We start from the raw sequence: 21054 nt of genomic DNA, 5'->3' as shown, positions 1-21054 counted from the left end.
AACAAAGCCTGTGCAGGCAGCAGCTGAAATTGGAGAACTACCTAGGCTTGACAGAGGGGTTCAGAAGATCTGGGAAGACCATGAATCATGTGCCTAGCTTTTGTCTTATGGACTGGATAAATGGAATAAGGGCTTTTTGCCTATGTCCTGTTAGCTGAGGGTACTCTTGAGGTCTGGGCATGCTCAGCCTGTAGTGCTGGGGCCTGTGGAGCCTTTGCAATGTGAAGTTTACCAGCAAGGTTCCTCTGGATGTATTGACAGTCAGTGTGTTCCTGAAGCATAATGGAGGCTTTCCTTGGACAAACGCCACAGTGCTGGAAGTGAAGCAAGCCAGCACGGTGCCGCTGCCTGCTGCGTGTTCATTGGCAGCAGCTCGGGATTTTTACAGTTGTTTGCCTGTTACCCAATCTATTTCAAGCTGTGATGGAATAAGGATGGCATTCGATCACAGTACTGCACACAACTGTTTGGCTTTTATAACCCGTGTTTTAAATGGGAGATTTTTCTGTGTGTGCTTTTGTCTTCAAATAACTTCAGACTCATAGGTTTAGGCTTGGTGCTCTCTGCTGGCCTTTTCTGTGGGGAGAAACTCACAACTCTCGCTCCAGAGGGTGCTGGGTTACTGAGGTGAGAATCCCTTTAAAGGAAGAGGGTAGTGATGACTGTGGGGCACATAGAACAGAGCCTTCATCCTTGGTCTAGGTCTCATGACAGAAATTAAAGATGTCTTTGTAACTCTGTCTTTTTATTGGGCTTTATTTATCCTCTCTACAGGTGTCTGTGTCTCCTGGTCTTGGGTTTGTTGAGCAGGTTGCATACTATGTAAAGGCTTTAATATCTGGTGCTACAGGATAAATCTCTCCCATCATGGCAATGATCAGCCGCTATTGCTGGGTCTAACACTGTTTTTCTGTGTTCATGTGCCTCTTAACAGTGGAATGAGCGGCCTCCATCTACCACATAACATACACCTAAAACTGGTGCTCTGTTTTACCCCCAAGTCTGAGACTTCTGCAAGCAGCATGTCATGCAAGCTTGGCCCCACACTTTTCAGTGGATTAGGTACATTTTTGGTTACAGTGAAGTTTAGTCTCATGTCACTTGTTTCAGTGCTGTGGGGAGTGAGGCAGCAGGTTTGCTGCTTCCTGCAAGTGAGTGCAGCCAGGAGATGGATGTTTGCCATCTGGGAGGAAAACCAGGACTGGCATAGCAGGTAGTCAGTTAGTCATGAGAAAAGGTAAAAAAAACACTTAGTGGAGAGAGGGATGAAGTAGAGAGAGGCAGAGAGGCAGGGTTCAGTCATAGATGTCTTTTGTCTCCTTACATCATAACCTGAGAAACTCTGGAAAGCAAATCACCAAAGCTGCTGCTTTAGGCTGTCTTTGAGTGAAAAGGAAAACCATGGGACATCCCTGCTTTATTCTGAGTATTTTTCACAGCCTACGTAGATAATTGATATCCGTAAAACAAACATGCATTGGTTGTCATTTGAAGTTAGATTTTTGCCCATATATTCTCTTGCTTTCCTGTTTTGATAGCCAAGTTTTTATAAAATATCTGCCTTTTCGTTTTATATTTCCAAGCTGCACTTACAAATACCAGATTTGGGTCAACTGTGTACCTCATCCATACACACACATATCTGATACCTATGACACCCTGGGACTGGAGCCCTCTCTCAGCCTTGAAAGCCAGAGCCCAGGGGCTGCTGAGCCGTTGTGCAGGCTTATGCTGCATGCGTGAGAGACAGTCACCTTCTGCATGAAGTGAAATTACAGCTGATGAAACCCCACCTGTGCATAATGTAGGTTAGAAGGAAATCTGGAGTAGCTGGTATGTTAGAGTGAGCTACAGTTTGTGCTGTTGGGGCCCCAGGGATGGCTCGTTACTGCAACAGCTATTTCCCCAGGAAACCTTCACTTGAAGTAGAGAGGCAAATTGTAGCAATTTGGCCCGATGCGAGTACATGATGCCCCAAAATCTAACTGTACAGTCACTAAAGAGAAGGCTGTTTGAGTCAGCTTTCAGTGAGAAGCATACAAAGAATTTGATCCTTAAAAAATCTAGCTAATTCATTGTCTAATTTTAGAGTTCAGCTCCTCTACTACAGATTTTGTCTGAGGGACAGCTCAGAACCATTGAAGCCAAGGCTAACATCCTATCTTATCCTGGTTTTACTAAATCAGAGTTAGGGCCAATAAGACCCAATGGGTCTTATTCTTACATGTACTTCATTGATGTGTCCTTTCTGTTGATTTCAGGGTTATGAACCTTTCTGCAGCAATATCTGAAGCAGCCAGATTCCAGCTTAGATCAAAGTCTTTAAGATTCACTTGTGATTTCCAGTAAGGCTTCTTTGTGGTATTTCTGATTAACATTATGAAGTCATAAGGTTTTATTGTGTCTGAAATGCCATAGGAATTTTCTGCTGACCTTTCAAAACTTGTTATAGTTCAGTGCCCTTTGTTTGTGATTTCCAAAACAACCTGTGTCCTGTAAAAGCAATTCTTCACAAAGCTTTGAATGTATTTTCCAGCTCTTCCTGGGGGTGTCCCTGATCCAAGCTCTGCTTTGGTGTGAATGCATGAGAAGCTGAAAGAGAGACTGATTACTTTCTGCAGCTCACCTCCATTTTTCCTCTTGTGTTAGGGGCCATAAAGCAGAAAAATAATTGAAAAATGGGAGCTGAAGACAGTGCTGTGTATGTGCTTGTGAGAGCTGGTTGCCCTTTTTCTTCCTTGCCTCTTTACTCGGTTGTTGATGTATTTGGATCAAAAATGGAGGATTTTTGTCTGGCTGAGGCAGGCTGGCTGACAGCTGGTAGCCTGGACGGGCTACTTGTCCTGTGGTCCTTGCAGCAGCTGGCTCTGGGTGACCAGCGTCCTTTACTTAGAGGGCTGATACATCCGTGGGCTGTGACACAGTAAACTGAGCAGCTGAATGCTTTGGGGCCTGCAAAAAACAACAGAGGATTGAGTTTTGTTGCATTTTGAGCTTGTTCTGTGGAAGGGAAAAGTAACACTCTGGCATTCTTTATTCACGTCACCCCAACATGGAGTATGGCGAGTTGCAAAGCATGATAGGTGTAGACAATGTTTGTGCTGATAACAGGGGTTGAAATGTTTCCTGTCATGGAAAAGATGAACAAGCCAGTTCCACATGACCTTTCTTTTCTGAGACTTGTGACTACTGTCAATGTTCCTGCTATTTCAATTCATGAGCTGCTGCCCTGTGTGGTATTAACACCATTGCTATGGTCCAGTGTCACCTTCCCAGAAATGGATGAAGGGAATAAGAGGGCATGAGCCTCCCAGTGCTTCTTCCTCCTGTCTCCTGCCCTTCACAATTTACTGTGTTATGAACTGCTTGAGATAAAGCAGGGGCAGGAGAGCACAGAGACAATGGTGGCAGCAGAAGAGAGCATAAAGGGACCAAAGAGAGAGGAAATGCACGAGCCACGGGTAGAGAAGGCCAGGATGCCATCCTTGGTGCTAAAATCTTTATTTTGGCCATCGTTAGCACCCTATGCTGAGGAAAGAGCAGGCCTCCAAAAGTGTTCCCTGTTATGCCTGGCCACAGTAATCCATACCTTGAGCATGGAAAAAGCCATCCCTTCCTCCTGACAGGTGGAGGAACTTGGCCAGTCCTGAAGAAATCCATCCCAGATGTGTCCCCTGTAGTCAGTGCTGCAGGATTCAAACTCGTGCTCTGGCAAGCTCAAAGGAACATTATCAAAAGACCAACAACAAGCTCACCTGATGCAGCTCTGGGCTTTTGGAAGCTCATGTTCCCAATCAGACGTGATGTAAAAGCCTCATTCTACAGGCAGATGATGCAGTACCAATAAGTGAAGTCTCTGTAGGCATGAAATTGTCATCTAAATTCTACTTCTGGAGGCCTTGCACACATGGAACACAGCAGCTATATTTGCTGGGAAGACTAATAGGTGCAGGACCATCCCTCTGACCGGGAAGCACTGAAACATTAAATAGAAGAACCTGCAGGTTCTTTCTGCAGTTTTATTTTCTTGCTACAATTGCAGGCAAAGAGGACTAGATTTTTCTGGAGCATACACCTACAGTGGAGAGCCCTGTGTCCATTTGTCTTTGCTATGAGCAATCAGTATCAGGGTTGACTGAACAGCAGCTTGTGTGGATGCACCAGGTGTTTTATGCATGAACTTGGAGAACCAGATACTGATTGATCCTAAGACTTTTTTTTTTCAGAGATGTTCTGAAAGGGGCAGTTGGACAGAAATCCACCTTGGTGAATCTGAGACACTTGGGTCTCTTTTATTATCAAAAAGGGAAGGTAGCCTAATTAACCATGCTGTAGTTGTTGCCAACACCAATGGTACATCTCTTAAGCCAACAAATACCCCTTGCAGTGGGTGTCAGTGGGTACAGAACTAGACTGCCAAGAAACTTCTTGGAATTTCCTTTCCTTTTGCTTCCTTGGGAGCAGGATCTTCTCCCAGCCACCCTTAGCCAGCATGAACTGCTCCTCTATAGACTGATGCATCCTTAACGAGCATGGTTGTGCTCTGTCTGCACTTGGTTTGCCCTGTGCTATCCAGCTTGCTCAGTAGTGATACAACTTGGTACCTTGAAAGTCTTTTCAAGTACATGGGGCAGGTACTTCAGGAAGAGAAGAGTGATTCAGTGCTAAAGCTGCCCATTCTTTATACTTGAGCTTGTTCCTGTGTGTGTTTGGGCACTCATGCATATCTCCTCTCCAGCATTTTATGTCCCTCTTCTCTTTAGTGCTTTATCTCCCTTCTGCTCTTTAGTGCTCGTTATCTCTTGTCAGCTCTCTGTGCTACAGAAAGGACGACACTGAGGGGAGTGCTGTGAATCAGCCTCATCTGGCATCTCCAGGAGAGCTGTGCATGTGGTGATGGATGTTTCATGTGAGTGTCCTTCTCCTCCTACAGCTGTATCATACATCTAAGCTCTTGCTGCTGGCTCCTGTAGCACATTCCATGCTTTGGTTTTCCGATCCCTGCCTGGGTTCTCTTTTGCAGGCAGCTGCTGGTGAGTAGCCTGTCTGCTGTCTGGCTGCAGCCACTGTCCCAGTTTAGTTTCCTCTGTCATTCATTAATAGGTGAACACCTTGTGCAAGCTCCATACCCACCTGTCTGGAAATCATTCTCTGTCTCTGGTTGTGAGTGATACCTGCATGTTTGGTTCATCTTCCACTTCCTGGCTCCGAGTCTCCTCCCATTCCTAAGCAGTGTGTCTCTGCTGCACACAAGAAAATTGTGCTGGGGTCAGGCTGGAGTGAGCCAGGAACGGTCATCCCCCAGCAGCTTTACACTCCTCACAGATACCTGAAGGAACCAGTGAAAGTGGCTGGTGTCCAGAATATGCAAATGCAGGTGTGTGACAGATGAACCAGTTGCCCATTTTTTGTGACTTGAATAAAGCAGGTGTATGCAGACAGGCAGGGTTCTACTGAGGCACCCTCCTTTGTGCATGTGGCTGCTCCAGTTTGTCCCCAGTGCCACATTACTGCTTGTGGGCCTCTGCCCTTGGCCTGTGGTGAGAGAAGATGAGCAGCTGGCAGGAAGGTAGCAAGAATGTGCTACTTAAACACAGGTTGCTAATGGCTGTGTTCCCAGTCTCCAGATGTGTGGCTGCTCTGTGATGCCTGGACCTCCCTCTGTGCTGTGGTAGACAATTCCATTATTAGCTTAGTGGCAGCTTTCCATATGCCAACACTCATGACTGCAGGACTGTTTAATTTTCACTACTTTGAAGTATTTAATTTGTCACCTGTTAGCTTCTGCTTTGTAAAGATCAAATGCCAAAGTCCTTACCTAGACTTTTACTCAGTTAGGGCTGGGGCATGGATCCTGTCTGAACAGACCGTTATATCTGGTCAGGATCAGGGGCAGGATCAGAGGCAGCATAAGGTCTTGAATTCAGAAAGTCAGTCACTTCTAGGCTAATCAGCAGAAAACCCCCATCTTCAGGGATGGGTATCTAATCTCACTTCTGCTGTTAATTTCTGTTTGGAGAAATGAAAAATCAGTACTGCTAAAAACACTGCCCACTCACATTTCGAAGCTGGACTGTGCAGATGAGGTGTGCAGTTGTGAGTGCCTGACTGCAGGTTCTGGCACCTCACTAGTGTGGAGAGCTGCTGCTGTGAGCAAATCATCCTGCAATTCACTGCTGGGGGCCTCTCTTTAATTATTGAGTGCCAGAATAGATGTATATTGAGTTACTTTACTGGCAAATATCATCTCCAGCATCTCATATAACTCTGCGATGATCTCAGTTTTCTTACGAGCATAACATGGTCTTCTTCAAAGAATCTAAAACAAGACAAAATGTGGTTTTATATATTTCTTGTCTAGCAGTACATGTTTCCAGAGAACAACAGGTTGTACACTGGCTTTGAGGGTAGCCTTCCCCGGCAGCATGGATTGCTCTTATTCACAGTCAAGCCTGCACTTGGATGTGCAGCAGAATGAAGCAGGATGTGCATGGTGCATTTTTAAACCATCCAACCAAAACAAAAAACCAACCCCTCAAAAATTTGGCAAAAAGAGAGAGCAGTATAAGCCAGCACAGCTTTATGGGAGGAAAGTCCTGCTTGTCAAACCTGATTTCCTTTTATGACAGAGTAACACACCTAGCTGATCAAAGGGAGCCAGTTGATGTAATCTTTTGAGATTTCAGTAAAGCTTTTGGTACTGTCTCTCATAATATCGTTCTGGACAAACTGTCCATCTCACAGCTGGATAAACATGTCATGTGATGGGTGAGCAACTGGCTCACGGGTCAGGTGCAAAGGGTGACAGTGGCTGGCTGACATGAGACTGGCACTGGTCCTTTAGTGGGGTTCTGCAGGGCTCCCCCCTTGGCCCTGTGCTCTTTAACATCTTCATAAATTACTTGGATGCAGGACTTGAAGGGATACTGAGCAAGTTCACAGATGATGCAAAACTGAGAGGATCTGTTGACTCCCTTGAAGGCAGGAAGACCCTGCAGAGACACCTCAACAAATCAGAGGACTGGGCAATCACCAACTGTATAAAGTTCAATAAGGGAAAGTGACAGATTCTGCACCTGGGATGGGGCAACCCTGGATCTACAGACTGACTGGGGAATGAGATGCTGGAAAGCAGCACCTGGAAAGGGACCTGGAGGTCCTGGTTGACAGAAAGTTGAGTATGAGTCAGCAGAGCCTGGCAGTCAGGAGGGCCAACTGTGTCTGGGGGGGCATCAGGCCCAGCATCGTCAGCTGGGCAAGGGAGGGGATTGTACCGCTCTGCTCTGTGCTGGGGTGCCCTCACCTGGCCACCACACCAATATAAGAAAGGCATTAAGCTATTAGAGAGTGTCAAAAGGAGGGCAACAAAGATGGTGAAGGGCCTTGAGGGGAAGCCATAAAAGGAACAGCTGAGGGTTCAGCCTGGAGAAGAGGAGACTGAAGGCAGACCTCATCACAGTCTACAGCTTTCTCTTGAGAAGAAGAGGGGCAGACAGTGATCTCTCCTCTATGGTGACCAGTGACAGGACCGGAAGGAATGGCCTGAAGTTGTCAGAGAAGGTTTAGGTTACATATTAGAAGAAAGTTCTTCATCCAGAGTGTGGTCGGGCACTGGAACAGGCTTCCCAGAGAAGTGGTCATAGCATCAAGCCTGACAGAGTTCAAGGAGCATTTGAACAATACCTTCAGGAACATGGTGTGACTCTGCAAGACCAGGAGTTGGGCTCCATGATCCTTGTGGGTCTCTTCCAACTCAGTATATTCTGTGATTCTGTGGATTTTGCTCTCACTGCTCTGAAATACTCCATTTGTCAGCTGTTGCTGTAGAAGACCTGACTGACATGTCTTGAGGGAACTGCAGTAGTAGTTCTGGCCAAGTGGTGCATGACTCCAGAGGCTGCCTGCATCCATGCAGGCTGTACCAGTGTCACTTGCAGGAGCACTTGGAGATGGGGAGGGAGAGAAAATCAACATCCACATTTATATAATTTTTCTCAGCTTGCAGAGATGCACATGGCTGCCAGTGTTCCCTCATCCCTTTCTGTCCTGCTGTCACACACAGGCTGCAGGCATTAGAGCTGCAAGCAGTGGTGGAGAAAGTGGCCACGGATCCCTTGACCTTTAGTTCCTGTAAAATCCTCTGGATAATGTAGTCTCCAGTGCTCACGACCATGATACAACTATTATATATGTTCTTTCTAAATATGGCAAGCAAAACTTGTCATTCCATATTTTGCAAAAGAAATAAAACTGGTGAATTCCTTGTAATCCTGATGACAGTTTACAAAAGAAAGAAACATTACCCAATGCCTAAATGGAAGAAAAGGCAATACTGTGGTTAGTCGAATACTTTTGTTATTCTCAAGTTTCAGCAAATTTCATGAGTCAGGCAGGAGCTGTGAGCCCGAGGTCCCTCCTGTGTAACCCCTCAGGTTTGTCCCCTGCAGCAGTGCTGGCAGGTCCTACAGCTGGGATCTCTGGTATTGCTGTATCCCCGGGCTGGCGAGAGCAGGGAAGCAGGGCTCCATCTACCGCTGTGTGGGGAGAAGGCAAAAATAATCAGGATGGCATTTCTCCACATGAGAAAGCTACTGGATACGGTGAAGTACGTGCGCTTTTCTTTTTTTTTCTTCTTTTCTCTCTTTTCTCTTTTTTCTTGTTTTTTCCTTTCCCCTGTGGCTTCCAGAACCCTTCACTTCCAATCCAGTTCGCTGATTGGGACATTGTGCAGGTCTGTAGCTGGGGACAGTCCCCACTTGTACATCATGTCATGTGAGTCTGGAGAAAACAGCAGGGAAACAAAGTGACTTGTACACACACACAGAGAACTGGAAGCAGAATCAGAAAGGAACCCTGATTTCCAGTCTGTTTCTCTGACAGGATGGGGTTCATGCTCCAAAACATATTGAATACAGAGAGCTCTTGGAGGGCTGCAAGAGCAGGGACAGGGTTAGGATCGTGCACAGCTCTGCAGCGCTTTGTTTGATTTGCCACTGCTCTGTTTCTGAACTTCCGGTACTTGTATAGCCAGAGATGTGTTCCTTCTATACGTACATACACACAGGCATTTCTATGAGAACTGAGCTCTGCATGGGCCGTAGGTCCTCTTCTGCCAAGCTTGGGGATGCAGCGAGGAGTGTGAGCCCTGAACCCAGGGCTGTGTGCAAGCTCTGCAAGCAAATTCGGTCCTCAATACTTTCAGCTAAAATCCTACTCTCTGCCTTGCAGATTGTACCTTAATAGCGGACTAGGTTGTCCATGGAAGTTGTGGCTGCCCATCCCTGGAAGTGTTCAATCCAGGCTGGGCAACCCAGTCTAATGAAAGGTGACCCTGCTGATGGTGGGGTTGGTGGACAAGATGGTTTTTAGAGGTCTCTTCCAACACAAACCAGTCTGTGGTTCTATATTGAAAATGGAATATTTTCCCCTGCCCTTTATCTTTGCAATCACCTGAATTAACCCTGCTGTGCTGGGTGAGATACTTCTTTTATATACCTGGTACTGCCCAATTTGAATAACTCCTGAAGGATAATGTGTACAGTGTCATTCTAGAAAAAACAGATTTTAGGATTTAGAATCCTTGAAGAGATGCTAATTTTTCTTTGCAAGTGATTTGCTGGTAGTGAGAACCCATTGTTATTCAGTGCTTGCAGGGAACATGAGAAGTGTCTGGATTCTTAGGCTTCCACAAAAAACTTAACTGGTAGTTCTTCACTGATGGCAGGAAGAGTCTGAGCTTACACTGGGAGAGATTGTCTCAAGTTATGTGAACAGATGTTTCAGATTTGAGTTCAGCCTGGCAGAAAAGGGAGAACAATCTAGTCCGCAGCATTTCCCATCTTTTGCCTGGGGAAAAAAAATCAGAAGTGAGTTTCTTTTTTTCTTTTTAACTGTGTTTTTCTTTACCATGAAACTGAAATGTAAGGTCCTGGAAAGGAGGAGAGATTCACTTTTATCCAACCCAGTACTTAAAGCTTTTCACCTGTTTGCTCAGCTGCCTTTTACTTGTCAGCATTTTCATGTCTGGAACTGCAATTATCTCTGAAAAACATCACAGACAGTTAAACCCCCCCAAACCTCCTCCTCAGAAGACATGGTCTGCTTTCCACATTATGGTGTATTACACAGCCAGGCTACCCTTTGTGTAGTAGCTCATGTGCTGCAGCAAGAGGAACATAAAATACTTCTCCTGACACAGCTGTCAACAATTAAACTGTGTGAGGCTTTACTCACAGAGGTCAGGGAGAAGCCCAGGGAAATCTGAAACAGCTTTTGAGAGAAAGCACTGAAAATACATGCCAGAAACCAAGGAATAGATTGCAGATGACAAATACACATGTCCACAGACTATCAGGGAAGAATTTAGTTTGACCATGGCTGTGGAGCCATGGAGCTGTGCTGGATCAGGCTGAATGTGGCAGTGAACGGAAATAATTAAGCCAGATAAGCATGCCCAATACTGACTTTTGTGGGAGAATTCACCCATGTATTCGATGGGCAGATCCCACAGACTGCTGGAAGGTGGAGGACCCCTCCACTCCTGCTGATACTGCTGTGCAGCTTTTATACCATGCCTGTTGTCTGTAAACCCTGAGGACCTGTTTTAAGGCAGAAGATGGTTTTGTCACCCCCAGTCTGGGACAGGGCAGAAAAATGGTCTGTTGGGGTTGGAGAGCAGCAGGTGGTAACAGTGGAATGACATGTTGTAATGTGCCAGTCCTTGGCATATCCTTGTAGGCCTGGAGAAGATCAGGTCTGTCATGAGCAGTGGATAAAGAGATAAAAAGTGAGGGGAGCACTTGTACACATCACCCTGGGAGCCACGCAGGGGGGCCATGCTGCCAGGTACTGTGGGCACAGGCTGCCCCACCTCATCTCTTGGGCAGAATGATCTCCCGTGTTTGGGGTGACCCCAGTGGTTCAGCTGCTGGCTAGAAGTGGCCTCAACAGCATCTCAGAGACCATGAAATCTTTGGGACTGGAGGAAGCAGAGCTGAACACCTGTATGTGCTCCTTGGAGCTACCACAGCCAGTGCAGCAGCGCTGTCTCCACACTCAGGACAGCCTGGCCTCGGGTGGGAGCTCTCATGGCAGCACAGGAGCACAGAAGGAGTTGGTTGATTATAGTCCCTTGTTTATGTGGTAGCAGAGTCAGGCTGTAGGCACAGTGCAGTCCCTGGAAGCTTGCTGCTGCTGCAGCAGTGTTTGTAGCTTAGGCCCTCAGCTTCCCAGGGCTTTCAATGCTGTGTGATGTGGGGAGTAGCTCGCCCTTTCCTTGGTCACCCCTTTTTCTCACAAAGTGTCTGCTGAATTCTGCCAAATTAAATTTATTCAACTCTCTCACACTGCAGCCCGTGGTGATGCATCCCATTAACAACAGCAGGTTTGAGTAAGGCTGGAAGTTCCCCAGGTCCCAAGAGAAGACTGGAATTGTCCCGGTTGCTGTGCCTGGGGAGAGCATGAGGGTGGTGGGAGATGGAGATCTGCGGGGTGCAGTGAGCGGTCTGAAGTTGGAGCTAAAATAGCTGAACTGTTACATATTCTCTTGACAGAAGTGGTGAAAGGCCACAGACGCTTCCTTTCTGTGACTCAGAAACTTGCAAATCTTCTTTGATTCACACCTTATAAGTAAAATTAGCCTGTGCCTCACTGCTGCCAAACTCTTTCAAAGCAAAGATACTTGTACAAAGGAATTCAGCAACAGAAATGCAATTCTCTTGTGGATCAGATTACTGCTATTTCTGACTGGAAGCAGCACCAGAAATACTTGCGGGGATTTCCACTTTGCCTTTGAAAAGATGTGCATATTGTTGGTAGAAAAATAGCTATTTGGGAGGATAATTCACATATGTTAGGGGACAGGGAAGAGAATGAGCCCCATGAGGCTGCTGCAGTGATGAGTACAAGAGTTCAGCTTTGCACTGAAATGTTCAGTCACTTTGAAACAGGGACCTTCAGCTGTTGTTATCTGGAATGTTGTGATGTGAGCTGCAATTACTGCTGCTCAGGAGGACATTTCCAGCCCCAGGTTTGAGCTTTCACCCAGCACATGGGTCTTTATGCTGCTTATGCCTTGGTATCCCAGAGAGCTGTCAGACATATTCCTGCATGTGGGGACTCTTCAGGTGAGACTTAACGAAGGGAAGGATTTTGTTGATTCTTAAGGCAGCAATTGTTTGTGACACTGATGAGCTTGATGTTACCTTGAAATATGAACTTACCACCAGCTGGGAGAATCAGTCAAGAAAAAATCTGGCACTTAAACTCCATGCTGTTCATGGTCTATATTTTGCAACCAGCTGTAAGTGAAGCCTCAGTTCCCGTGATGATGCTCTTGGGGATGGAGCCCGATGGCTTCTGCAGAGTTGGGCATGGAGGCTGATGAACCCACGCAGCCCACAGAGGGGGGGTTCCAGGCCCCTGCACGCATCTGCCAGCTGGCAGCGACAGCAAAACATCATGGTCCCCTCCAAATGCCAGCACGGAGCAAACGTCTCCAGCAGGGTTAGCTGCCTGGGACAGCCAAGGAGAGCCGTGAGCTGTGGACTTCTAATGCAGAAACTTGTTTGCTCGTAATCTATGGGGGTGAGTTTTAGAATAAAGCCAAGAGTGCTCTGATTGTAGCCTGAAATACTGAAATAAGTGGTGGAAGGAATGGATGTCTGTAGTATAATGCAGAGGTATATAATATCTGTAGTATAATATATATAATACACATGCAGACATTTTTCTTCTGGGCACACCAAGAGTTTTAAACCAAATGAGTACAAAAGTGATTTACTTAAGAAAAAGTTAGGCATGTTGCATTGGAAATAGAACTGGTTCTATTACTTTACCCCAAAATAATATATTTGTTATCTTTGGGTGTCAAGTGAAGCCTTGCTAAACAATGACATGTTTTTGTGGCCATCTTGGCCAGGTTTATTCTTTCTGCTTGATGGACGGTGCACAGAGAAGTGTATCTTCAAGGAGTGCATTTTTTTGCCCTTTGGAAATGTGTGTGAAAGGGACAGCAGCATATGGACTTGGCATGCCCCAGGCATGGCTGTGGGAGCCTGGGAACATTTTGTGCCTGCAGCAAGTGTAGGAAGAAGGGAGGAGGAGAGTGGAGCAAGCGACTGCAATGAGCTGTGTGGTGATGGCGATGAGTTACATGTCTGTGAGCAGGAGCAGCAGGAGGGGCCCAGCCATGGCCTAGTCTTCATCACAGCTGAGGTGAGGAACAGGCCTCATACCATGCCCCTTCCTTGCCTCATGGGTCACAGCAGAATTAGGAAATTCTCATGAAGAGCCACAGGCAACATCTGGACCAGAGAATGCAGATAAAATTGCCAGCCAGAGCAAAATCAAGCCAGATGCTGAAGGAAGGGACAGAAGAGGGACAAAGCTCAGCTCTGTCAGCAGTCAGAGACTTCAGTTGTGAGTAGAGGCAGAAGCATGCCATGGCTTTTCCAAATGTACCACCATAAGATGCTTTTATGGATCAGAAACTCCAAATGTTGTACAGAACAATGAACTAAAAATGAAACCGTAGATATCTTGCACAAATTGCAGGTGAGCACAGGGCAGGTGAGCACACCACAGGCAGATGGGCACATGCCACACATGCACAGAAAGCCTGAAAGAGGCTGCACGTGGCCATATCCTGCACAGCAAGTCTGCAGCACATTGTCTGAGGGAGATGCAGAGCAATTGCTGCTTGCAGCTGTAATAGCAGTGCATTTGATCTCTCACTCTGGATCTTGGAGAACAACCCCCTCAACTTGTAAATAACATGTACAGTTAAATAGGGTGTGTTTTGCTCTGCCCCAAATGTGCGATGCAGCCCAGGGAGGTCAAGTGAAAGGTTCAGTAGGTGTTGTTGCCCACCTTAACAGAAGATGTTCTGATTCACTTACAAGACGTGCTGACAGAGGCTGGGCCTGTGTCCCACTCCAACACTCTGAGCTGGTGTTGACACCCTGAGCAGGAGATGCTTTTATTCCCTCACTTCTTAATGTTGGTATCACCCTCTTTTGCTTGGAGCAGCAGCAGCACCAGTCTGGCATCACTGCCAGACTTACCTGCACCAAGGACCAGGGAACACCATGCCATTGCCCCTCACGGTTTCTGTTGGACCGTGTCTTGTATGTGTTCATGCACTGGTGATGGTTAGTGATGGTTCCCATGACCTGGCATTGAATATCACATCCCGTTTTTGTGAAATGATGCTGATTTGCAGATGCACAATCTCTTCCCAGACCTATGCCTGCCCCAGTAACTGCTGGGAACAGCACAAGCCCTGGCAGAGGTGCTAGAACTCCCCTGTGTGCAAAGCGTGCCAGACTACCACAGCATTTGCTTATGGAGCAGGGAGAAGCATGAATGGGAACAGATTTTAGGGTTATTTTAGTCAAGAAAATTCAGGGATGTTAATTGCTGAGCTGTCATCAATTTCAGTGACTGCAGAACCCAATTAGCCTCTAATTTTAGTTTCATGCTAATGCTATTGTCAGCTCTTTCTGTACAGCAGGTGAGGCAGTTTTAGACGTGGCTCCACAGCTGCTTTGTGCGGGTGGCTGGTTCCTAGAACCTCACACCCAACAGGGAAATTGGGGCAATATTTAGAAATGCTTTGAAAGGCCCTGGGGTTTTTATGCAATTTTTTTATTGCTGTTCCACTGCTGCCACACACACATGGCTCACACAGGCATCAGCCTTCATCAGGCACAATTTTCCCTTGGCTGACACCCCACCTGGCAAAAGATGAGGCTTAACACAGTCCTGCTGGGGCTCACTCACTCACAGATCTGAAGGGGGGAGGCTGCTAATTGCAGGATGCCAAAGACATGCACCACTCTGGCCCTGTACCCGTGAGCAGCAAGGAAGGACTGGAGTGTTCTTCAAGCAGTGGCCACCTGTGGCTCTCTGGGACACTCTAGGAAGGATAGTCAGCTCTGTCCCACTGCTGCTGGCATGGTCTGAGTGCAGCCAGGTGCTCTCCTGGACATGTGTGCTGTGCTCTGTGCACCCCTGCTCTGGGTTGCAGCGTGGCTGCAGCAGCACCGAGGTCAGCCTGCCCAGGATTCCTCAGCACTGTCAAGGGTGGGAATTCCAAATGTGACTGCACTTGTGGCATTCTTCTGCTTGCAGGTATTTCTGCACAGCTCTGATCTCCCCATGTTATCCCTCGTGGATCTTAAACTGGTGTAAAAGTGGTGCCTGATAGAGTATCCTGGGCTGTCTGGAAACACCTGGGCACAGTTGGGTTTGGAGCACAGCTGGGAGGTTGGTTCTTTCTGGAAAATACCAAACACATAGATGGGAACAAATGGGAGATGAGCGCCAACATCCGTACCAGGAGCCCAGCACTTTTATCCATTCGAGCCATGGGATGGAAAGAATGTCCATAGGATGTAGAAATTTATTTAAACATGTATTTAATATTAATGAGTGGACTCACAGCACAGGCTTTCTGACTTGGAAGCCAGTTACTGACATAGAGGAGCCGAGCTTTATTTTCAGAGAATTGTTGTTCTCCAGTGGATTTGTAGGTGCAACACAGTGACATGTTAACTGTTTGGGCTTCCCTGTTGTGCTCTCAGCCATTCCGGAGGATATACAAAGGCTGGAGGATGACTGAAACACCGTAACGCGTTTTCCACAAAAAAAGTCAGTGAAGCTTCAGAAATCTCCACTGGCTCATGCTGGTTCTGAGACATGTCCAAGCTGATAGTCACGTAAGAGTCCTCATGGCTCCTTTTGAAGGTCTGAAGGCTTTGTCTTCCAGCGGAAGAGCTTTTCTGGGCATTATTTGTGCTGGACTGACCTTGAAATAAAACTGTTGCTAAGAACTGACAACAGAGTAGGTATGACAGCTCTGTCAAGGAATGGATAATCTCCCATCTTTAAATACACTTTCTATTTATGTTGGCAGTGTACGGACTTCTCAGGATTTTACCTACTATCCCAGACTAATACTTCGTAAGTGCCACCAAGGAAACTTCTCAACTTCTCTGCATATCTCTTTCTATTTCAAAACTTCCTAACTGAATAATGGGAGTTGGCGGATACATCACTGCCTGTTGAAGCTCACAGCTGAAGAATGTTCAAAAGGAAATGAAAATATGTGGAAAGTATTTTTTTACTATCAAACAGACCTGGAAATTGTATCAACTGAGGGGATATACCAATTGCTCCTGCAGCTTAATTTTTCATGGTGAGTTTATTTTTCATGTTTATCAGAATATTTCAGTTCATACCTCAGACACCTCAATCTCTGCAAGCCCTGGAGGGGCCAACAGCTCTGTGTGCCCCCGGATCAGCTGGCTGATATCTCCCTTGTGATAGGAGAAACATGATCTTCCCACTGGCTTGGACCTGCAGGTGGGGGCGGGAGCACTATGAAACTGCAACTTAACCCAACACATAACCCAGCATTTCAGAATAAGTAAGCAAAATATACAATGAAATAAGTTGCCTGCATTTTCTCAGAAAAAAAGATGAGCATTTTTGGGAAAGAATTATGGTTTTCCACACACTTTTGTAGAAGCTGCTGTGGATTCCAGGTCGGTTGCTACCCATGGGATTGGCTGCTGGGGCTGGGCTACAGAGGGATGGTGGAGACTGACTTGGTTTTACCGTCTGACTCCAGAACTGGCTTCTGGCATTCTGACTGACACTACCAGTGCAATCACCAGGGCCTGGCTGGAGTTAATTGAGTAAAATGGGACACTTGCCAGGGACATCAGTTATCTCCTGCAGTCATTAGCACAAGAGCAGTGTAAGGATTAGCTCTTGTTTGCTGTCTCAGGTGTTAGTGGTGATACCAGCCAACATGTTAAGGTCTTGTCAGCAGCAGCGTGTTCTAGAAGAGACAGTAGCCTCTTTAGCTGGTAATACTCATACCATTTTTTTTAAATGCAAGTATTCCTTGTTGGAGTCATTTTATTTTAGTCCTCACTTTGAATAGTTCAATGAGTTTCATTTCTTCTCTTTTCAGGGAGTCAGCAAACATATAAAACAGATACACTCACCCTTCTAACTGACAACACTTCCCAAAGATTCACTCTCCAGCCCTTGGAGCCTGCTTCACCAGCCCCGGGAGCATGGCCATGGTGTGGGGTGAGTGATGCAGAGGAGTCACTGTTTCTGGGTGTTGCTGGTATCACATGAACTCTGCAGTAGGGGAGGAAGGACCTGGGCTTTTGATTTATGAAGGATATTGCTCTGATAAATAAAGAAAAGATGAAACTACTGCAGGAAAGGGTGGGGATTCTGGATGAGAACTTCTGGTCCTGAAGGTCTGTACAATTACTGAAGAAGCAATGGGCACGTGCCCATATCTCACCTGCAGTGGTGCCCACATCCCATGTGCCCACGTCCCGGCTGAAGCAGTGCCTGTGTCCCACCCATGGCAGTGCCTGCTTCCCATGTGCCCATGTCCCCTCTGCAGCAGTGCCCACATTCCACATGCCTGTGTCCCAGGCAGGGTGGTGCATGCTCTTGGTGGCTCGCCTGGAAGTGAAGTGCTGCTGCTTTCTGGGGCTGGGGAGCACTAATAAACAAGCAAAACTGATGATGAAGTGCTTCAAGACCTGCTGAGCTCAGACATCTCCCCCGTCCACAGTGTATGGGGGGTGGGATTGCAGCCTCTGTACAGGGGGTTTGGGAAGTGCCTCGGCAGCAGAGCAGCCATCCCTGCAGCCAGACAGTCTCCAGTCCCACTGGATGTTGGCACATGAAGCCTCTGGGTGAGTCTTGCCCTGTACATGGCTGATGGGGAGGTTCTGCCAGAGCCACAGGAGCTGTGGCTGAACCATGCTGGGCTGGGCCCTCAGTGGGTGGGAACAGCCAGCACAGCAAACCTCGACCTTGGCTTATTCGTGGATTCATCCTCCCATAACAGGAGGATGTTACAGGCAGGATCTGTGGTGACACTGCCAGTCCATGCTCCACACAGCCCCTCTGCACACTCTGGCTGCTGGGAAAGGTCCCTTGCTTTGGGGAGTCATTTTAAGCTCTCTTTGAGGAGTCTTAAAAATTGCTGAACTTTCTAACTAAGTTCTTGTGATTGCATATTTATTGTTGAAATCAGCATGAAATGTAAAACAAAGCCTAAAATCAGGGATGCTTTTGATTTTAGTGTAAATGCTGACAGCATTTTTAATATATACAGTATTTTAGTAGTGAATGCTTAAAATTATTCTGGTGTTTGTGTCCTCAGCTATTTTTCTCTCTACTGTGGTTAGCCCTAGAGTCTGCATTGGAATGAGTAACATGCAGAGATCTGAGACTTACGACAAGCTCAGCCTAGACTGCTTCAATACATGTTAGTGTAGGGATTTTCTGGCAGAGCCATGGGGTCAGAGCAGCATTATGGCCCTGTTACACGTCAGAAGAACGGCTGATGCGTTCCTTTGTGCTCGCAAGACTGTAACAGCGTCAACTTTCACCTGGTTGAAGTCTGCCAAGATCACCAGTTTGAGTCCATTCTGCCATTGGAAAATTGTTCATTTTCATGGATAAGTCATAATTAATGTTGTGTGGTGGTGAGCGTGCGGTTCAGTGCAGGTCAGTGAGGCGCTGATGGGCAGTCTGGGGCTACTGGCCATGACCTTGGCACAGACTGCCAGGGCCAGTGCTGGTGCCAAGGCACAGCTGTTAATATCTCCTGTACTCTGCAGTAGTATCAAGAAATGTAAGTATACAGGACTTGGGCAAATCCAAAAATCCACAAAATGCCTTTTGCTTTCTTTAACAGAGTCACATCAATGTTTCTTTCATGTAAAATGTCCATGGGCCTTTGCTGTTTCCAAAGTGAAGTGCATTCCAAGCAGTAACTGCAATAACTAGTAAATAGAATTGAAAGTGCTACTGACAGAAAAAAATGCAGTAATCATGTAAGAGCAGAGCTGGTACAAAAAGTAGCCTTCATTAGTGTCAAAATGAGGCACATGTGAAACATTATCCTCAAGGGTACCACTTAAGTAGTTCTTTGCTTACAGAAAGGTATCATGGAAGGTTTGGATCAGAGTAGTGGTCAGCCTGAGCTATTTTTTAAGAGATAACTATCTTTTTGGAATTTCATGGGTAGGCTTGTCAGAGATGAGAAATACAGGTACAGAGTAACAAGAGACTTCAAAAGGTGCTCTTTGTCCCGGGCCCTTCTGTGGAGGACACAGTGTCCTGAGGGAATGCTGATACACAGCTGTCCGTACTAAGGGAAAAGCAGGAATGCTCACTTGGGGGTGTTAGAGGAGGAGCGCAGCTCCTCGGGGCACCCTGCCATCCCCACAGTATGGTGGGTATGGACCAGAGGCCGGAGGCTTCAGGTTTTGGGATGCTGGAGGGCATAAAGGCTCTTCCCATACTGTGCAGAAGTTTCCCATAAAAGAGCTCCATTCCCAGCCACAGAGCCTGGCTTGCCCAGGGAGTGCAGCTCAGGGATGGTTCTATATCCTGTAACACTAAGCTGCTCATGTTGGCAGATTCTTTTTTAAGTGGAGGTGTCAGATTGTCCAGCCTGCTGAAGGAATCCAATTGGCAGGAGAGTGACTTGATTCAATAAGCAGAATTTTAAAATCACCATGGTTCTGTGTTTAACAGCCAGATTCTACAAAAATAGCTCCAGCTCTAAACAATTTCCCTCCCCACCCTCCATGTACTATCCCTTTTGGTCCTGCATGTCCCTATCTCCCCAAACTGCCTTGTTTTGTCTGGTACCAGTTGGCACTGGGGCTGCTCTACCTGTTCCCTGCAGGAATCAGCTGAGTCACACCAAGGCACCTGTGCACTGATGGGAGCCCAAGGCTGGGTGGCCAAGGAGGACACAGCATCTCGGTGCCTGGTACTCCTGCCCACTTTGTGTGCCCCCTCAGGGACTCCAGGGAGGGAGACTCCAGGGAGGGAGATTTAGATCGACCTCTGCCATGTGCAGAGAGATGACAGAGGTCGATCTAAATCTCTCTATGGGAACAGCCAGGCAGGGAGGACCCACATCCCCCAAAGTGACCTGTGGACCTTGCCCAGGGGAGTTTTGGAAAGGGTCAAATTCAGTCACCATGAACAAGGAAGTTTGTCCACTTGTTGCTGTCACACTCTGAGCCCTGAGAACCTGTAAGTCCAATGGGAGTTTAAAACACTCCCTTTAAAATGGGACCTGCAAATACTTTTGCAAGGCAAGAGAAATTCCCTGCGCTGTAGCCCTAAGCCTGCTCCAGTGCAGCTCCTCACTGTCGGCAAAGTTCCATGACTTTCTTTGGTCTCTTTTTTTTCCCCCCTTATTCTCTCTGTTGAGGGGGATGAGGACACAAGTCACCTGCCTGCACTGCTAGCTGTTCCTGGCAGGGATAGGGCAGCTCTGCCACTGCTCAGAGGTGTGGCTGAGTCTTTTCTCCTTGTATTTGCAGAGTTCTGTTTCCTTGTGCACTGACTTGGGCTGAGTTTGGGCATTTCACATTCCTACTGGCTTGGAAGCTTTTTTCCAAAGGTATTTCTTCCCTTCTCCTCACCTGTGCTCTTCTTCATACTTTTCCTGCTTTGAGCAAAGCATCACTGATGGTTAGTGGATCCCTTCTCAGTGGGGAACATCACTTTGATTTGTGTTATGTGACACTACGCGGTTTGTTCCCAGCATGTTCTGCAAGGAAAGAGCTTGGAGGCGGCCGATCGCAGTTGTCCAGGCCCAAGTCTCCTGGTGATCTCCCTCCACGTGCTCTGCCGGCTTTCCTTTCTGCGGCGAGTGTCCAGCAGCAGCTGGGAAGACAGGAGATAATGGGAGAAGGTAGTGTGAAAACACCATTCTTTGTGGGACTCTCAGCATGGCCAGCAACTCCCAAGATCCTCAGTGCCAACCTGCCCACAAGGTGTTGTTGGAGGAGTGTCCCAGAGCAGTGCTGGGGAAGGTGGGGAACCCCACAGACCCCCTGTGCTCCCTGGGAGGGGAGATGGCTCCATGGTCCCAACTGTCTCTGCACACGGCAGCAAGCCTGGCGGAGAGAGGACAGAGGCATGCAGTGAGGGCTGCTAGGTATGAATCTGGTAACTGCTGTGATTTGGGTCTGCCGTCTACAA

At 47.1% G+C, this 21054-nt stretch overlaps 1 long non-coding RNA gene across 9 annotated transcripts in view; it reads left to right on the top strand.

The window, feature by feature from the left end:
* Positions 1-21054, top strand: part of LOC121671271 — a 72334-nt gene that overhangs the window by 25059 nt on the left and 26221 nt on the right. For 5 of the 9 annotated variants that reach the window (XR_006018456.1, XR_006018458.1, XR_006018462.1 and 2 more), the window contains 4 exons: positions 15585-16198; positions 16982-17103; positions 20391-20470; positions 20615-20764. This is a non-coding gene — a long non-coding RNA (uncharacterized LOC121671271). The remainder of the gene's footprint in view (positions 1-15584; positions 16199-16981; positions 17104-20390; positions 20471-20614; positions 20765-21054) is intronic. The other 4 variants (XR_006018461.1, XR_006018459.1, XR_006018457.1 and 1 more) reach the window with 2 other exon arrangements.

The sequence above is a fragment of the Corvus kubaryi genome, unplaced genomic scaffold (genome assembly GCF_017639235.1).
Source record: "Corvus kubaryi isolate FWS band 111438036 unplaced genomic scaffold, C.kubaryi_AGA036_p1.0 37397, whole genome shotgun sequence".
NCBI classification, from domain to species: domain Eukaryota; kingdom Metazoa; phylum Chordata; class Aves; order Passeriformes; family Corvidae; genus Corvus; species Corvus kubaryi.
This window is presented reverse-complemented; position numbering and strand designations above follow the sequence as displayed.